Below are 20,082 nucleotides of genomic sequence, written 5' to 3' on the forward strand. Positions count from 1 at the left end.
CATTTATTAAGCGCTTACTATGTGCAAAGCACTGTTCTCGACTGTGAGCCCACTGTTGGGTAGGGACCGGCTCTCTATGTGGCCAACTTGGACTTCCCAAGCGCTTAGTACAGTGCTCTGCACACAGTAAGCGCTCAATAAATACAATTGAATGAATAATAGTAGTGGCATTTATTAAGCGCTTACTATGTGCAAAGCACTGCAAAAGACTGTGAGCCCACTGTTGGGTAGGGACCGTCTCTCTGTGTGGCCAACTTGGACTTCCCAAGCGCTTAGTCCAGTGCTCTGCACACAGTAAGCGCTCAATAAACACGATTGATTGATTGACCGTCTCTCGATATTGCCAACTTGGACTTCCCAAGCGCTTAGTCCAGTGCTCTGCACACAGTAAGCGCTCAATAAATACGATTGAATGAATAATAATAATGGCATTTATTAAGCGCTTAGTATGTGCCAAAGCACTGTTCTCGACTGTGAGCCCACTGTTGGGTAGGGACCGTCTCTCTATGTGGCCAACTTGGACTTCCCAAGCGCTTAGTCCAGTGCTCTGCACACAGTAAGCGCTCAATAAATACGATTGATTGATTGATTGACCGTCTCTCGATATTGCCAACTTGGACTTCCCAAGCGCTTAGTCCAGTGCTCTGCACACAGTAAGCGCTCGATAAATACGATTGAATGAATAATAGTAATGGCATTTATTAAGCGCTTACTATGTGCAAAGCACTGTTCTCGACTGTGAGCCCACTGTTGGGTAGGGACCGTCTCTCTATGTGGCCAACTTGGACTTCCCAAGCGCTTAGTCCAGTGCTCTGCACACAGTAAGCGCTCAATAAATATGATTGAATGAATAATAATAGTAATGGCATTTATTAAGTGCTATGTGCAAAGCACTGTTCTAGACTGTGAGCCCACTGTTGGGTAGGGACCGGCTCTCTATGTGGCCAACTTGGACTTCCCAAGCGCTTAGTACAGTGCTCTGCACACAGTAACCGCTCTATAAATACGATTGAAGGAATAATAATAATAATAACAATGGCATTTATTAAGCGCTTACTATGTGCAAAGCACTGTTCTAAGCGCTGGGGAAGTTACAAGGTGATCAGGTTGTCCCACAGTCTTCATCCCCATTTTACAGATGAGGCAACTGAGGCCCAGAGAAGTGAAGTGACTTGCCCAAAGTCACGCAGCTGGCAATTGGCAGAGCTGGGATTTGAATCCATGACCTCTGACTCCAAAGCCTGGGCTCTTTTCTACTGGGATGAATGTTCTAAGCGCTCGTGGGGGGGAGACAAGGTGACCAGGTTGTCCCTCGGGGCGCTCACAGTCTTCATCCCCATTTTACGGATGAGGGAACTGAGGCCCAGAGAAGTGAAGTGACTTTCATTCATTCAGTCGTATTTATTGAGCACTTACTGTGTGCAGAGCACTGGACTAAGTGCTTGGGAAGTCCAAGTCGGCAACATCTAGAGACGGTCCCTACCCAACAGAGGGCTCACAGTCTAGAAGGGGGAGACAGACAACAAAACAAAACATATTAAGAAAATAAAATAAATATGTACAAATGAAATAAATAAATAAATAGAAGGTCACACAGCTGGCAATTGGCGGAGCTGGGATTTGAACCCATGACCACTGACTCCAAAGCCCGGGCTCTTTCCACTGAGTGGTATTTATTAAGCGCTTACTATGTGCCCGGCACTGTGCTAAGCGTGCTGGGGGGGCATACAAGGGGCATCAGGTTGCCCCTTGAGGGGTGATGCCCAGTCCTTATCGTGGCTCAGGGGCTTGGGAGTAATAATAATAATAATGGTATTTGTTAAGTGCTTACTACTACTACTAATAATAATGGCATTTATTAAGCGCTTACTATGTGCAAAGCACCGTTCTAAGCGCTGGGGAGGTTACAAGGTGATCAGGTTGACCCACGGGGGGCTCACAGTTTTAATCCCCATTTTAATACTAATACTAATAATAATGATGGCATTTATTAAGCGCTTACTATGTGCAAAGCACTGTTCTAAGTGCTGGGGGGATACAAAGTGATCAGGTTGACCCACGGGGGGCTCACAGTTTTAATCCCCATTTTAATACTAATACTAATAATAATGATGGCATTTATTAAGCGCTTACTATGTGCAAAGCACTGTTCTATGTGCTGGGGGGGATACAAAGTGATCAGGTTGACCCACGGGGGGCTCACAGTTTTAATCCCCATTTTAATACTAATACTAATAATAATGTTGGCATTCATTAAGCACTTACTATGTGCAAAGCACTGTTCTAAGCGCTGGGGGGGATACAAGGTGATCAGGTTGACCCACAGGGGGCTCACAGTTTTAATCCCCATTTTAATATTACTAATAATAATGATGATGGCATTTATTAAGCGCTTTCTATGTGCAAAGCCCTGTTCTAAGCGCTGGGGAGGTTACAAGGTGATCAGGTTGTCCCACGGGGGGCTCACAGTCAATCCCCATTTTACAGATGAGGTAACTGAGGCACAGAGAAGTTAAGTGACTTGCCCAAGGTCACACAGCTGGCAATTGGCAGAGCTGGGATTTAAACCCATGACCACTGACTCCAAAGCCCGGGCTCTTTCCACTGAGCCGCGCTGCTTCTGCTAATCACAGGTCGTGGGTTCTAATTCCGCCTCTGCCATTTGTTGGCTGTGTGACTTTGGGCAAGTCACTTCTCCAGGCCTCAGTTCCCTCATCTGGAAAATGGGGATGAAGACTGAGCCCCATGAGGGACAACCTGATGACCTTGTAACCCCCCCCCAGCGCTTAGAACAGTGCTTGGCACATAGTAAGCACTTAATAAATGCCATCATTTTTGAGAAGCAGTGGGGCTTAGTGGAAAGAGCGCGGTCTTGGGAGCCAGAGGTCGTGGATTCAAATCCTGGCTCCGCCACTTGTCAGCTGGGTGACCTTGGGTTAGTCACTTCACTTCTCTGGGCCTCATTGACCTCATCTGTAAAATGGGGATGAAGATTGTGAGCCCCACATGGGGCAACCTGATGCCCTTGTATCTCCCCCAGCCCTTAGAACTGTGCCCAGCACATAGTACTTCCCAAGTGCTTAGTATAGTGCTCTGCACACAGTAAGCGCTCAATAAATATGATTGAATGAATGAATTAACAAATACCACAATTAAGTGCAGAGGGTGGGGGGAGGAGGAGGCAACTCTGGGGCTGGGGGATGAATGGGGAATGATAATAATAGTAATTATTATGGTATTTGTTAAGCGCTTACTATGTGCCATGCACTGTTCTAAGCACTGGGGTAGTTACAAGGTCATCAGGTTGTCCCATGAGGGGCTCACAGTCTTCATCCCCATTTTACAGATGAGGGAACTGAGGCCCAGAGAAGTTAAGTAGCTTGCCCAAGGTTAAACAGCAGGCAATAATAATAATAATAATGATGTTATTTCTTACGTGCTTACTATGTTCCAGGCACTGTTCTAACCACTGGGGTAGATACAAGGTCATCACATTGTCCCATGAGGGGCTCACAGTCTTAATCCCATTTTTACAGATGAGGTAAACTGAGGCCCAGAGAAGTTAAGTGGCTTGCCCAGAGTCACCCAGCTGACAAGTGGCGGAGCCGGCATTCGAACCCATGACCTTCTGATTCCCAGGCCCGGGCTCTAGCCACTAGGCCATGCTGCTTCATGGGTTGGGGGATGGAGGGGTGTCCCCCCCAGTGGCCGACACCCCCTTCCCCCTTGACAGCTGCCCCGCACCCCCTCGCCCCCCACCCCCGCGGGGCGCCGCAGACGCTGATTTATGTGCGGGGACAGACCGGCGAAATCCCCTCCACAATGTCGCTTTCTCTTTCTCCCCAACCCTCGGCTCCTTCCCAGCCCCAGGGAGCGCATTTTTCCTAGGCCCGGGGAAAGCTTTCTGTGGTCCGCATTATCACTGCCGAAATCCATTACAGCTCACGATTGACTTCGGTCTGCCGCCTTCCAGACCTTTGTGTGCTTTCTCCCCACGTCCAGGCGTTTCAGTCATAAATCACCGGACGGGGCGGACGGGGCGTGGGGGGATGGATAGGGAAGGAGACCCTTCCCCGCTTTTGTTGTCCTCCGGGAACCCTCCGGATCAGGTGGAAGATTTTCCTGGGTCCACGAAGGCCGGTGGAGGATGCCCGCCTGCTCCTCTTCCCCTGCGGCCCAGAGTGTCGCAGTAATGCCCGTTGAAGCAGACCTGTGGAGGGGGATTTGGGCACCTCCATTGCTGGTCCCCACCCTTCCCGGGGGGCTGAAAGATGCTCGAGAGCCTTGCTGAAGACCCTTGACAGTTGGAATGCAAGAGCCCCCAGGTGCCCTAGCTTTAGATCAATTCACCGATAACCTCACCTCCAAAACCACCTCCCGTCTAAAGACCCCTGGGCCTGGTCATCATCAATCGTATTTATTGAGCGCTTACTGTGTGCAGAGCACTGTACTAAGCGCTTGGGAAGTTCAAGTTGGGCTCTTGGGAAGTACAAGTTGGTCGAGAGGTTTGACTAAAACCCCAGACTGCCAGTTCTGTGTCCCTAAGTTTGTTCTCGGTGGCTAAATCCTTTACAGCTCTTTTTCTGAAGGCGGGTAGAGTAGCCAGCGGCTCTCCTTTTCGGAGAGGATGGACCACTTAGGATGATAGTTTCTGGAAACTTTAAATTATCCGCTGTTTTAACACAAACGCTCGTGACTAGAAAGCATTCTTAATAACCCAGAGCGGCATAAAGTGCTACGGTATCTGTTACGCACATGTTGCCTCAAACTTAAGTTGCACGAGGATGGAGAAAACCTGTTTCAAGAACCAGAGGACCAAACCATGTGTCTTGGGTATGTTTGGCAAACCGTAAGGCAGAAACATTTATATCCTATAAAAAAACACACAAAGAAAAAATGTATATTGTTTTAAGTCTCATGCAATAACTTGGTTATAGAATTCAGAAAATCTGGCCGTCCCTGCGGGGTTTAATTGAGGCAGCTAGGAAAATCAGTTGACCAGAGGTACGGTTCTATTGTTTGTCAAGCAACTCACAGGGGATGCTTTGATTGCGATGGTTCTCATCAAACTTCCCCTCTGTGGAAAGTACTTAAGCAGCTCCAACTTTCAGATCAGAAAGTACAAAGGACCCTAAGGAGGCTGGATCACATTGATCTCGCTTGTGTAGGTTGTGTATTTTGCGCCTTCCCCCCCCTTTCCTTCCCTCCTCTTCCTTGCAGGTGGTTTGACTTTGGAGTGAACTAATTAAATTGACTTTGTTTGAGATGGGACTCTTCTCTCCAGGTCTCTAAGGCAGTGGATTAGGGCGGTGTGCCAGAAGAGGGATTCCTGTCACAGGGCTTTAGCTTTAAAGGGGCAGGTGAACCTGGCCGAATTGCTGTCGTTTCCATTGATCTGTGTTCCAGTTTGCCAGTGCGTTTCCCTGGCCTTTTCTGAGCAGGCTGAGGTGGGCCATTGTTACTTCTAGGCCGAATTTCACGAGGTTTTGGTCAAGATCTAGATTGGAGTTAAATTTCTGTGGCTAAGTGATCTCTCCGTAGTTCCCTTCAAATGTCTAAATGAAAAAGGGCTTTTTAAAGTACAGAACTGGGGAAATAATACTGCACATATTTACTTGGTGAAGGGCAACAGTGATGAGACTGGGAAATCCAGAAATTTCAGGGATCTGATTCATTCAATTGTATTTGAGTGCTTACTGTGTGCGGAGCACTGTACTAAGCAATGATGTGGAGGGAGGTGTAGCTTTGTTCTTTAATTTAACTATAAAGCTCCCACCTACCTCATTTTAGCACTTGCAGTGTGTAAAAATTACAGATAAGCGGTCACATCCCACATCCGAACTAGAGAGGAGGCCCTACAGGTAACATTTTCTTGCAGTAATGCTCAAGGGAAAGAGGACTTGGAGGTCCTAGGGATTTTCCTATGAAGGAAAGAGTTGCCCCCCTCGCCCCCCAATTCCCTCCCATTAATTTTTGTTTAACTTAGGTCGAGTCCCTGGAGACTTTACTGCCATCCACTTCAATCTTTGGGCTCTATTGAAAAGTCTCCCTCGATTGGAGTTTATTCATTCATTCATTCATTCATTCAATCGTATTTATTGAGCACTTACTGTGTGCAGAGCACTGTACTAAGCACTGTTGATTGTAGACGTGCTTCTCCCCAGTTCGTTTTGGAGAGAGGTGGAAAGGGAACATATTTTGCTACCTCCCTCTCAGTGAAAATTGCTGCTGGTGATATGGAAAATGCAGAATGTCACTTTGAAAAATCTTGGATTACAGTGACATGCAAAACTGTCCCCCCCGAGTTTCCCCGATCGATCGTCCGCTCTCCTTCCACTATCGTCAAGCTTAAAACCTACAGTATCATCGTCGCCAGTCGCCAGAATAATGGTCCTGAGGTGATATTATTAATGTGGCTTTTAAAAATCAAACTAATTATACTTGCCCAAAAGAGCCACATGTGTGTGATTCTAGGGGCCTGGTGCCTTTTGAGAGCCCTGGAGACAAGCTTAGTGAATAGAGCTGAAAATTCATTCTGTATTTGATTAAATGGAACAGACTCGCTGCTCCTTACCCCAGCAGGGGCTAGGAGATCTCTTGATCCCCGAAGCGGCTCCGAGACCCTGGGAATTCCATTAGCGAGCACCTGAGGAATTTCTGCCCTGCAGGGCCTTTTTTTTGTGTGTGTTTGTGTGACTGTGTGCATGTGTGCATGTGTGGAGGGAGTCCAGCAAAGCCGAGCAGTGCTGGACGGGGGAGGGAAGACTCCGTATGCCAGCAGATCTAAAAATCAAGGCATGACTTCACAGCTTATCTTGTAAGAGCCGCAGCTCACTGCACCAGTTAAGACTCTCGTACCCCAAGTGGATCTGGAGTCGTGTGTTCCCGGCACCGAAATGAACTCCACTTAAGAGGCCCGAAGCCGATGGCCCGGCTCTCCATCAGCGGCACAAGTCCACACACGTTTGCAGACTGGGTGAGTTTATTTTTGAACGGCCTTCTGATAAATATTTAAAAACGGAATCGGGAGTCGGTTAGGTCTCGCCTCTACACGGCGGTGCGTTGAGGGTTGGATCTCCCCCCTGGCTGTTGATGCATCTTTTCCGAAATCTTGCAGTTGAAAGTAGAAGTCAGGTCAAATCGATTATTATTATTATTATAATGATTATTATGCAGGGGAGCACAGCCACTTGGAGCAAATAGTTTCATTATTTTCCCCAGCTGCTTTGTGATGATAGAATTGTAATTCATGGGAAACACCTCCCTTCGGTATTGCCTTTTTGCGTTTAAGAAATTGCTTTTAAGTGTCACTTGGGTTTATTTTGGCAGTTGGGATCCGGCGGCTTTGATGATTTTAAGGCATGACTTTCAGGCGTTCTCACTTTTTGAGTGAGAACGCCAGGATGTGGAAAAACCTGAAGACTGTTCTGAAAATTTGGGACAGAAGGTTCCGAGGAGGATAAAGTATGTCCTGTGTGCCTTAAGGGTTCGTTAGCTCATCGTGTTTATACAGTAGTAAATATTTTGCAGGGAAAGTCAATTGTAAATCTTAATTGACCAGTTGTAAGTGACACTTTACTGATGGGAGGGATTGGGGTTAATGGTGATAGCGAAAATAAAAGATAACACTTGGAAGCTTTTCTGAGCTGGGTCAGGATACAATGGCACGCTTGAGGATTTAATCGTTATAGTTTGTCACTGACCACACCAGGAATGTGTATAGTGCCACCCGCCTCCCTGCCTCACTTACACAATCTCTCTCCCTCTCCTTCTCGATCTCTCTCTCCTCCCATTTCCTCCCCCCTCCACCTTTAAAAATGCACTTCCAAGCAAAAGAGGTTTGGAATGTGCATAAAAATATTTTTTCAATTTAGTCCTCAGAACATATTTACTGTAGCCAGAGTGAAAGGCTTTTGAATGAATCAAAGTAAACATCGGAGACAGTTTTGCAACAATGAATTGTGTTCACTATTGTTTTGGTTCCTTTCTGGGGAGGTGAGTTTTGGTGGCCAGAAGGTACAAAATGTACCTCAAAGATCATTTTACCCTCCCTCAAGGCAAACTGGAATGTAAGAGCTTCAGTTCTGAAAGCCAGTGAGGTGCCTTAAACAAGGGGCCAGGATGAATCTGTGAGTTGCATTAGGCGCACAAAGAAACCCAGTAACACAACACACCTTGCTAAAAGTCCCGTGTTTCTTACTCGTTCAGATGTTTCTAGAGAGCCTTCCTTTTGGAGGAGTTGAAATGACCCTTGAGAAGTCGATATAACATTTTGATTTTGTTGGGTATGAAAATGTGCTGTTTCCATTAAGGTGGATGTATACAAAGTCCATCTGCATTTCTTTGCTCCAGAATTAATTTATTGGGTCTGAGTACCGTAATGGAAAATAAGGAATAAAATAAGGCGGTAGCGAGAGTGGAGCAACAGCTAAGTGAATAAACGTCAAGATGTTCACGCAACTTCTTTGCAGGTTTTTTTAAATGGTATTTGTTAAGCGCATACTATGCTCCAGGCACTTTTCTAAGCACTCGGGTAGATACAAATTAATCAGGTTGGCTACAGTCCCTGTCTTACATGGGGTTCACAGTCTTAATTCCCACTTTATAGGTGCAGTAACTGTGGCACAAAGAAGTGAAGTGACTTGCCCAAGGTCACACAGCAAGGCAATTGGCACAGCTGGGATTAGAACCCAGGTCCATCTGGCTTCCAGACCCTTACTCTCTCCACTAGTCCACTCTGCTTTTTTGATTTGGTTTCAGTTTTTCCAGCAAATGTTAAATCAAAGCTGCGTGTTATTGTTTTATTATTTTTTTTTGGGGGGGGGCATTGGCAATTTACATCGTGTGTCTTCAGAAACGTGGAAGAATCCATTCCTAATGTTTTCTCCATACAGCCTCTGAGAAAGTAATTTATAGAAGTTCATTTGTTCCATTTTTGTAAAATCCCCCCCTTATTCTAATCATCCCTCCACCCAAAGGATTAAACTCTGATGACAGCAGTCACTGGTTACAGCCAGTGTAAATTACAATCGTTTCTGAGATGACAGGTGTAAAAGATGTCTTGCACCCTGCCTGCAGAAAGGTCTTCCTCTTTGGAAAATGCTGCTTCCCTTTCCCTAGGGAGAGATCTTGGGAACTGTCAGTGGAAGGGCCCTGCCTGGTGACAGGAGTGTATCAGGAGAGACAGGGAGAGACAGCCTAGTGATCGGGCCCAAGCCATTTAGGGCTTTTAAATGCCTTAGTCCACCCCCTCGGCTAATTGCGTTCAGGAGCCAAAAGCCAGGGCAGCTGAAGTTGTGCTTTCCTTTCCCCCAAGGAGGGACCCTGGAGGTTGTTTACTTGGACCGTGGGCTTTTGGGTTGTTCAACTTTGGAGGATGCGGTTTTCACTCTTGTGTTTGGAGTGTAGTTGTTACTGGCCACCACCCTTAAAAAAAAAAATTGCTGTAATCTTATACCTCGTCCCTGAATTTCATAACATTTTTTTGAGTTTCTGCCACTGTTGTTGGAATTAATAGAACAATATGCTGCGTATTCAGAGAAAAAATGTTTTTCTTCTCACCAACCACCGTATACCCCAGTTGGATCCTCCCTGTTATTATCTTGAGGCTGGAAACCAAAAGAGCAGTCTCACTCGCAACCGGGCTCTCTCCCCGGCCCCATCCCAGGCCCCTCGACTTCCCTGCTTGGGGACGGTATCCGGCTTAATGATCATTCCCGGTACACTTTGGCATCGGTCAGCCCTTTGGCCTCAAGACGTTCCGGTGAGGTAAGGAGGGACACCAGTTATTTCCCTGACTTTACACGGTAGGAAGCAGACACCAAGGGGTTTTGTGATTTGCCCAAGGTCCCATAGTGGGTTAGGGATTAGGACCCAGTTCCTTTTCACTCTTCACGATGCCTCAGATAGTAGGAGGCCCCAGCTTGTACTCCAAGCTTCTTGAACATAGGGAAGGTGCTCCCTTCTTTGGTGGGTGTGCATTCATTCATTATTCATTCAATCATATTTATTGAGCACTTAGCATGTGCCAAGCACTGTACCAGGTGCTTGGGAGAGTACAGATTAACCGCAGAGACACCCATGCTGGCCCACAGCTTGGAAAAAGACTCTCCATTTGAACTGCACGTGCACAAGTTGCTCAGAAGCCAACCCGCCCATAGGTAGGAAAATTCAAGATGGTGGCACAAGTGTTTGCCAGGGCATCGTTGGCAGCTTGCCAAGTCACATTGCCGTGCCGTGGCTTGGAACCCCTGCAGCGGATGCAGCTACTAATGTTTACGGGCCGATCATGATGGGTGGTGCTTGCCAGCTCTTGTTGTCCAAAGAGCCCAAAGCCCTTTCTTTAATTTTTACCCCTTCCATGTTGGAACCAGGAAATATTTTCGACCCCGTTTTGGTGGAACTGATGTCCAGAGGAGAGCTACCTGTACCAGGCCACCAGTGGCTCTGTGGCACTGCTTAGGACAGATGGTTAATGGGACATTTCTAGGAAATGCTGCAAAACTGGCCTGTAAGGCTGGGAGCCAATTAACCGGGGCTCAAGATCGGCAGCATGGCTCAGTGGAAAGAGCACGGGCTTGGGAGTCAGAGGTTCTAATCCAGGCTCTTCCACATGTCGGCTGTGTGACTTTGGGCAAGTCACTTAACTTCTCTGTGCCTCAGTTACCTCATCTGTAAAGTGGGGATTAATAATAATAATGATGGCACTTATTAAGCACTTACAATGTGCAAAGCACTGTTCTGAGCGCTAGGGAGGTTACAAGGCGATCAGGTTATCCCACGGGGGCGGGGGCTCACAGTCTTAATCCCCATTTTACAGATGAGGGAACTGAGGCCCAGAAAAGTGAAGTGACTTGCCCAAAGTCACACAACTGACAATTGGCAGAGCCGGGATTTGAACCTCTGACTCCAAAGCCCGTTCTCTTTTCCACTGAGCCTCGCTGATTAAGATTGTGAGCCCCATGTGGGACAACCTGATCATCTTGTATCCCCCCAGCGCTTAGAACAGTGCTTTGCACATAGTAAGCACTTAACAAATACCACCATTATTATTATTATCAGCTGAGTAATGTAATAGGGCAGACCTGAGAAATGAAGGGAAGAAAATTTGGTCAGGCTTCAAAGCCTCTGGCAAATGCCCGCCTTCGCTGTGAAGCCTTCCCTGCTGCCCTAAATACAGCATCCACCACGTGCCTCTCTGCACTTAAGGGAATTTTTGTTACCCATCAGCTTGTCCCCTCCTACCTTACCTCGCTAAAACCCAGCCCACACTGTTTGCTCCTCTAATGCTGACCCGTTCACTGGACCTCGAGCTCATCTATCTTACCGCTGGCCCCTTGCCCGCGTCCTCCTTCTGGCCTGAAACTCCTTCTATGATCATATGACAGACCACCACTCTGCCCACCTTCAAAGCCATCCTAAAACTCACAATTCCTCCAAGAGGCCTTCCCCAGTTAATCCCTCATTCCCCCCACTCTCTTTCCCTTCTGAGTCATCCTTGCACTTGGATTTGTACTCTTTAAGCCGTTGATATCCACCCCACCCTCAGCCCCACGGCACTTGTGTACGTATCCTTATAGCGTGCCGTTTCCTCTAACTCGTTTATTTTAATGTCTGTCTTTCACTTTAGACTATAGGCTCCTTGTGGGCAGGGATCGTCTATTGGATTATACTCTCCCAAGTGCTTATACAGTGCTTTGCACATGGTAAGCATTCAGTACATTCCATTGATCAGTTGATTTCACCCCGTCTAGCCGTAAACTTGAAGGCAAGAACCTTGTCAGACTTTCTCACCAATCCCCCTCCAAAAGGGCTTGCACAGAGTAGGCACTAAATAAATTCTATTGATTCTGTTCCTAAATGAAGGTTTTCAGGTCTTCGGTACCCAGGGAATCAATTGTACATTGCTATTTTTTTTTTCATGTGTCCACTCAGATAAACCAGGTTTGAGTATTGTTATAATCAATCTCAGTTGACCACAGGCAGGGAGAGTTGTTCTGTGAAACATTTAAGTCCTCAAAATTTGTCAGAGAACCTTTCTCTTCTCATTTAATTGCTAGGGCCGTGCTTTAGCCCTTCTGACGCTCGCCTGGAAACTGTCAGTGAATCCTTGGCCTTTTATGATAACAAAATGAAAGTAATTAGCCGTTGCTTCACTGGGATAATTTGATGTCTGTTCAGGGGGTAATTACACACACTACCTAGGTGGAGGTGAAATTGGCAGGGGGGCAGGACTATTAATGGCTCAAGTGCCGCTTCTTTAAGAAACATGTTTTTGCATTGACAGCAGAACTTGTACAATCAACTTTGCACCATTAAAAAAAAAGAAAAATTGCTTCACCAACTTGGAATACAGATACGTGAGTTCACACTCTTTCATTTTATTTATATTCATTGTCCTCTGGGCATGTGTACCTCAAAATAACAACAATGAATTACAAGCGAGGGTGAACACAGGCTTAACTGATATTAGTGTGTAGTACAAAATGCTAATCAAGTTCTTTTGGTAGTAAACTTCTGCCTTTCTTTATGAGCATTCCCTGTCTCTCTCTGCCACCCCTCCCGCATGCCTTCCCCCCTCCTCCCACCAACTGTTTTGGAGAAACAAATACAAACCTGCCCTATCTTAGCTCACAGCACTGTGAGAGTGAATATGATTGCAGGCAATTCCGTAATTCATGAGTTGCACTCCCTGGGAATTCCAGTAAGATTGTAAGTCCCTTGAGGGCAGGAACCGTCTCCCAAGTCTTTAGTCCAGTGTTCTGCATGTGCAAAAGGCTCTCATTAAACACTACTGATTGAGGAAAGACTCTCCCATTTAGGAGAAATTGCTTGCTTGTACACTCAGGTTGGCCAGAACGCATGTTTTTAGTCCACATTTTGTAGAGAACGTGATAGTAGAATTAGGGGACCTCCTTCCGACAAGGCCAACCTGCCTGGATTCACGCGGATACACGCGGGTGAGACATCGGTGAGCACTACAATGCAGATTTTCCTCAAAGTGGGGTTTTGCAAGAGTGCAAGCTCCCTGTTCTAGGAGAACTTGGTGTGCTCAAAAAGGGACCACTGCTCATTGCGGGCAAGTACCTACTTCTTTGGAAACCTCACCGTGACCTATTCAGACGGGCATCGCCAGGAGAACGTTCCTGAAGCCCTCAACAGAGGGCTTGCCAAAATGCATATGTGAGAGCTTTTTGTACTTTTTAAGAAGTCCTGTGAAAAGCTACAGTAGAGAAATATAATCATTCAGACATCCTTCTGACATTTACAGGGCGACTGCAACATACTCTTATTGGTAAATAAAGGCTAGACATCTTCTATTACCATTTCTCTGAATGGTATTCCTGTTCTGAGTGGAGCTGCAGGATTATTGGCCTTCAAGTAGTGACAAATTGTAGAGCAGGAAAGAGAGACTAAATTAGAAAAGGGGCGGGGGGAGGGACCGAGGATCTCCTGGAGTGAGGAAATATGTGATTTTCTCAAAATAGTGAATAATTAATTCTATTATCTAATCGAACTGCATGTTCACACTAGGACGCCGACTGATACTACAATATATGACTGTCCTTCACACTCACAAACAGAGCTACAACCTCCTTTCATCCAAGTGAGTTGTGACCGAGGAGACCGAGTGACTGACATTCCCGCCCAGACTACTCAAATTAACTTTGGCAGAATTGACCCTTCAACCAAATTCTTGATTTTGGTCCTTTTGGGGAAAATATTCGCAGACCAAGTGCTTAATACAGTGCTCTGCACACAGTAAGTGCTCAATAAATATGATTGAATGAATAAATGCCCCATATTTCATTAGAGCAGATTCCAGTATTAGCCAAAATAATCACCATCTACGATCAACAGTAGCAGAACAGGGATACCACCCTCCTGCTTTATGGGAATCAACTGATCAACCAGTGGTATTTTTTTAGATCTATGGGCAGATCACTGTACTAAGCACTTGGGGATGAATAATAATAATAATATGTGTCAGTCACTGTTCTAAGCACTGAGGTAGTTGTCGGATGCAGTCTCTGTCCCACAGGGGGTTCAGTATCTAAGTAGGAGGGAGAACAGATATTAGATATGATGAAACTGAGGCACAGAGAAGTGAAGTGACTTACCCAAGATCACACAGCAGACATGTGGCGGAGTCGGCATTAGAACCCAGATCCTCCGATTCCCAGGTCCGGGCTGTTTCCACTTGGCCATGCTGATGCATCCCCACCTTCAGGTTGGCTCAGTCAGGCAACGTCTTGAGCTTTAGCCCTTATCTGTTGCCGAATTGTACTTTCCAAGCGCTTAGTCCAGTGCTCTGCACACAGTAAGCGCTCAATAAATACGAATGAATGAATGTGGAATGTTTAGTATTCAATGAATTTCTTACCGTGCTTTTTTATCCCGTGTTTCTCTGTGCTTCCATTTTTAGACATTGTCCGTTTGGCAGTCTGTGTCCGTTGTCTCCCGCCGTTAGGAGCCTAAATGCTAGAAACCTATAGAATGTAAGTCAATTGTATTTATTGAGCACTTACTGTGGGCAGAGCGTTGTACTAAGTGCTTGAGAGAGTACGATATCACAATACAGCAGAACCATTCCGTTCCCACAACGAGCTCGTCTTCAAGACTGTAAACTTTACATGGGAAGGAAAAGTGTCTTCCAACTCTGTTATATTGTATTCTCCTGAGCACTGTATTTGCGGCGCTCAGGAAATGCCGTTGGTTATTTCTGTTATTTTTCCCTAAGTGCTTAGTACAGTGCTCTGCACTCTGGCGCTCAGTAAGTGCTGGTGATGGTGAGGAGAATTTTCCCACTGAATCGTATTTATTCCCAGCTGGCAAGAGGCCCTTTCCTGTCAGTGGAACAAGAGGGATGAGTGACCAGGCTCCTATTAGTGGACTAGGGTGTTGTCATTATTTATGTTATTTCTTTTGTGTTTGGGAATCATTTTTTAAAGAGCCATTGTCATGGCGGTTAGGCCTGAAAATAATTTGACATTTGTTGCATTTGACAGCAGCAGCCGCAGTCGGGTTTTTCCGTCTTACGATACAGCGTGTGCAGTGGTTTCATGGCAGTGTTTTTGCAGAGTGCGATACATTTTCAGCTCAGGGATTTAGCTATATGACTCTCATTAATGTTAATAGGAGTCTTGCAGCTAAATCCCAGGGCCTCAGCCTAAATGTAACCCGGAGAGTAAGACTAGGGTGTGTTTTTTTTTTTTTTCAGCTGCAGTGAACTTCAGTAACGTCCTATTTTTAAAGGGGAACAGTCACAACCTTACCTCCTTTTTAGTGACTTGTTTCCCTCATAGGAGGATTTGGACCCAGGGAGAAGACCTCATTGTCTGGTTGGAATCGGTCGCATCAGTTGATCAGTGCTATTCATTGAGCGCTTACTGAGTTCAGAGCACCATACTATGCACTTGGGAAAATACAACAGAATTTAGCAATTGTCATCCAATTTTCTTGGCTAGGGAACTGATTTATTCAGAGTTTGCGGTCACTTGTGATTACAGATGACAGTTGGCGTTATTGTTTTGGCATAGATGCAGGTTAATCACGCCGGACACAGTCCCTGTCCCTTTTAGGGGGGCTCACAGTCTGGGATCAAATGAGCCAAGGTTCTGGCAGTTGCCCGGGCAATCAATCAATCAATCAATCGTATTTATTGAGCGCTTACTGTGTGCAGAGCACTGTACTAAGCGCTTGGGAAGTACAAGTTGGCAACAGAGACAGTCCCTACCCAACAGACCCTTCAAAACCAAAGGAGAAGAAACTGGCACACTTAATTCTACGTTTTGGCATTGGGCATCTAGGGTTTTTTCCCCTTCTTGTCAAAATGATCGCTTTCTGGGAAAACTTCTTTTAGTTGACATCAGACAACCAAGTTCCCAAACGCTTGTTAAGGTCCTCTGATTCATTGAGATGAACTGGGGTCCTCTCTTACCGATTCAAGCGACTTAGTGACTTCCCCTTAGCTCATACCTAAGAACTTCTAGACGATCGACCAATAAGTAAGGTGGCCATAGCAAGCTCTGCTGCCCAAGAGGGCACCTCCGGGGAGTTTACCTGGAAAAACAGTGGCACATGCCCTCACATCTGGGTATATTGGGCAACCAGGCAGACTCGCTTCCATGGGCTGGTTGGTTATGTTGAAATTTATTACATATCTGTAATTTATTACATGTCTATTTTATTTATATTAATGTCCATCTCCCCTCCTGACTGTGGGCAGAGAATGTGTCTGTTTATTGTTATATCATACTCTCCCAAGCATTTAGTATAGTGCTCTGCACACAGTAAGTGCTCAATAAGTACGATTGACTGACTGACTGCTAAGGAGCTACTGCAGTAAGAATCCTGTTGTTTTTCATCCTCTACAGACATTTTTCTCCTCTTCATTTCCTTTCTGACGGTGGGCTACTCGTTTGCTTTTCTCTTTTAGGATCTGCCTAGCCTCTCACACTCTGTAAAATGGTTTATGCTTGTTTTTGCATTCTCCACAATGCTCTTAAATGAGGTAGGTTAGGAGTACTTCTCTACTACTTCCTCTATCTGTAATCTTATCTTAATGTCTCTCTCCTCCTGTAGACCGTAAACTCTTTCCGGATGGCATCCACCAACCACTCAATAGTATTAATTGAGTGCTGTATGCAGAACACTGTACTAAGCACTTGGGAGAGCACAATACAACAGAATTGCTGGACACATTCCCTGCCCAACAGGAGCATACAATCCAGAGGGGGAGACACATTAAAATAAATTATGGGTTTTGTTCAAAAGGGTACAGATCCAACTGTACTTGTATTGTACTTTCCCAAGTGCTTAGTACAGTGCTCCGCACGCAGAAAGCAGGCAATAAAAACCATAAAAATGAGTACTTGTAGGAGTCTCAGGAGGAAATAATGCAGAACCCACGAGGTGAGGTGGATTAGAACCCTCTGCTTTACACAAAATTCTTTCCGTTCTCGTAGCCCTTTTTAGTTAGGCTGGGCGAAGCACCATTCCTTTTCAAAACAGGTGATTTCTTAAAGGCTCCAATGTGTAATCCTGGATTAATTTTATATTTGAGAAGCCTACCTAAAAACCACAGAATGGATGAAACCTGTGCAACAGTAGTTTTTTTCCCCCCTGCTAGATAAGTACGTGCTGTAGTTTTAAATACACTCTAAATCCTGGATTTTTTGTGTAATAGAGAAACATTGATGTGTGTTTTGCCCAAGGTACAGTGTACACGTACACCGTGGCTTCTTGTGTGTGAGACTCACGCCTCTTAAGAGGCTGCTTCACTTTTGTCCGTAACTCCAGCGGATTGTTTTCTAACACTCTCTTCAGAACAGGGATATCATTACAGCACTTAAAACTCTTGAGTGCTTAGGCATTCTATAATAACAGTGTATCCCCACTCAAAATGCGGTCAGAAAGCGCCTTCCAATTGCCCGTAAACTAAGAGAAACACAAAAGGGATTTTCAAATAAGGAGTATTTTGGGTAGGTTCTTGAGACTTGTGGCAGCCTAACGTAAATTGTAAGGCTGGGATCTTTCGACCGTTTGGGCAACAGTAAGAATATGGCCGGGCATTCGGGTCTCGTTGATGCTGTGGTCAGAAACTTTGGTCTCAGGTTCTCAGGCCGCTAATACTGGGATCCAAAATCGGGTTCGGCAATGCCAGTTCTCGAGGCAGGGGCTGAACGAAATGTTTAAGCTGTATTTTAAACCAGTTCTGCCCAAATCGTGTCTTCTCCTGGCTGCCATAAAGCTTGGGGGGCGGGAAGAGCTGTCAGAGCAGGCTTTTAGCCATCCCAAAACGGCTTAAACCGATAATAAGCAAGGGCTTAAAATAAAACGTTCAGAACGCTTTTTTAGAAGAGTGGAAGATGGTAAACCTCCTTAAGGAAATGATTAGGTTTCAGTGTTTCTGATTTGGATGAGCAGATGGAGAAGTAAGAGGATGAGAGCGGACATTTTGAGGAAGCCCGTCCCTCAGGTTGGGGCGTAGAGTGAGGCCGGAATAGGGCCATTGTTCAGTTCCCAGTAAAAGGTGTGACGTTGTTTATTTTCACTCCAGAGATGTATATACTGGAGAAGGAAAACGCTGGCCTTGCCTAACCCAAGCATGCAATTTGATTAAGTTTGGCAGCACTAATATAAAATCAGAACCAGGCTCACTCCCCCACCCTCTGTGATTGATGAGGTTTGTCTTTAAGCTCCTTTTTTTTTAAAAAAAAAAAAAAGAGAGAGAGAAACTGAACAAGCCGGAACACACCCTTTCATAGTTCTCTGATTGGCAAGCATGAACTAAGACGAGCACAGATGGGCCTCAGCACACCATCTCCTTTCACGCTGCAGTGAGTGACATGCATTAATTTTTTGTGTTGGAGTTTTAGCGGGTAATTACGTGGCTCTAAAATAATAATGTAGCCCTCTCAGGTCTCTGTGATTATAGAGTTGGCCTCTTTGGAATTTCAGGAGCTCCTATTCCGTTTCTTTAGACACCTTTCTTGACCGATATTTTACTGGGTCTTTCGATTCCCACGCTAGCGAAGTGTTCCACCTAAAAGGAATGGGTTTCCCCATTCTCGAAGGAGACAGTCAGACTGCTTAGAAAGCACTCGGTTTTAGGTACAGTCTGGGCCACTCTCAAGAGCCTCTGTTAGCCTCCCGGAGGAAAATGACTTGAACAGGGGCAACTGGTCACAGTACGGTGTTGTGGGGGCCACTCTTTTAAGAGAATCAGTTGTGTGATGAGGTTTGGGGGGGCTCTGATTTGTGCAGCGCAGTTATGTGTATCCTCCCCACTGTGAATCAGACGTCTGCCTGGGCTCTAGCCTCCGTTTGCCACCCGGTGAAGATAGTTGTTTGCGTGAGGACGGGGAGGTCATCTGACTCGGGCATCGGCAACGGCTTTATGGTGCTCTGCCAATCCACGGGAGACCCAGGGGATGCTGGGAGGGGTACCCGCTGGGCCCCCGACGCCCACGGTACCAACGCTTGGTTTAACTTAATAGTCGGTAATCCTCGCCAACTCTTCCGACTTCTAAAACTAGCATTCAGTGGACGCTTCTTAATGATAGATTTTTATTTTAAACACATAATAAATGCCCTGGGTTGCATGTCTTAGGAAAAAACTCAGCTCTTCGCACATATTTCTCGGCCTGTTCTCTCCTACGCTTCTCTCTGGCGAACCTTCCCGTCACTGTTTCTTATCCTCACCTCTCTCTGGCCTCTGGCACCCTGCTCATGCCTCGGCTCCTGCCTCCAACTCCCTCTCTTTGAAAATTGGTCAGACCACAGCTCTCCCTGTCCTCAAAGCCTTTCTGAAGTCCCACCTCTTCCAGGAGGCTTTCCCCAGTTGGTTTTCTTCACCCTGCAATGTGCCCTTTCAACTGCCTCTTCTGTTCCTATCCACTTACCGCCACCTGGACCTTCTGTACAGATAGAATTACATGCTGTATTAAGTCAATTTATTCACATCCATATTTCCATTCTCCCTTTCCTCCTACCTGCAAGTGCATTTGTCAGTCTCCCCCATTTGACTATAAGCTCCTTGAGGGTAGGACACGTGTCTTTCATGTATTGTAGTCTCCCAAGGGCATCATACAGAATTCTATTCACAGCAGGTGCTCCGCAAATACTGTCTGTTTGGTACTGCATCTTTCTTCCAGAGATCCTGAAGTCCTTTCACATATTTGTCTGCTCTACTGTTTTGGCGATCCCGAATCTACTTTGGAGACTGGCAGGCAGGGATCGCATCTACCAACTCTGTTGTATTGTACTTTACCAAGCGCTCAGTACAGCGCCCTGCACGCAGTAAGTGCTCAATTAGTTACATTGATTAACTGATTACAAGACACCTTGGTGAGCACCCTTCAGTTCCCAAATTACCTGTCCCTGTTTGGCAAGGATGGGTTTGACTTGGTTTAGAAATCTCTAAGGCTTAAACTTTGAGACTGCGTAGAGTTATCACGGCTTCTCATTGGTTGCAGTAATGGGATTTTTTGGAATTGTACTGTTTGTCGGTCTGAATGTACCCCTTAAGCACTTGGCTTTTCACCTCAACCCCTCAGCACTTATGTACATATCCGCCTG

General features: G+C 45.9%; 1 protein-coding gene across 3 annotated transcripts in view; it reads left to right on the forward strand.

The window, feature by feature from the left end:
* Nucleotides 1-20,082, forward strand: part of CDON (cell adhesion associated, oncogene regulated) — a 115,091-nt gene that overhangs the window by 1,446 nt on the left and 93,563 nt on the right. For 2 of the 3 annotated variants that reach the window (XM_038753897.1, XM_038753899.1), the window contains exon 2: nucleotides 6,810-6,976. The exons of the other annotated variant lie outside the window; for it this stretch is intronic. The gene's annotated coding sequence lies outside the window, so the exon portion shown is untranslated. The remainder of the gene's footprint in view (nucleotides 1-6,809; nucleotides 6,977-20,082) is intronic. 3 annotated transcript variants of the gene reach the window in all.

Source organism: Tachyglossus aculeatus, chromosome 11 (genome assembly GCF_015852505.1).
Source record: "Tachyglossus aculeatus isolate mTacAcu1 chromosome 11, mTacAcu1.pri, whole genome shotgun sequence".
Classification (NCBI taxonomy): domain Eukaryota; kingdom Metazoa; phylum Chordata; class Mammalia; order Monotremata; family Tachyglossidae; genus Tachyglossus; species Tachyglossus aculeatus.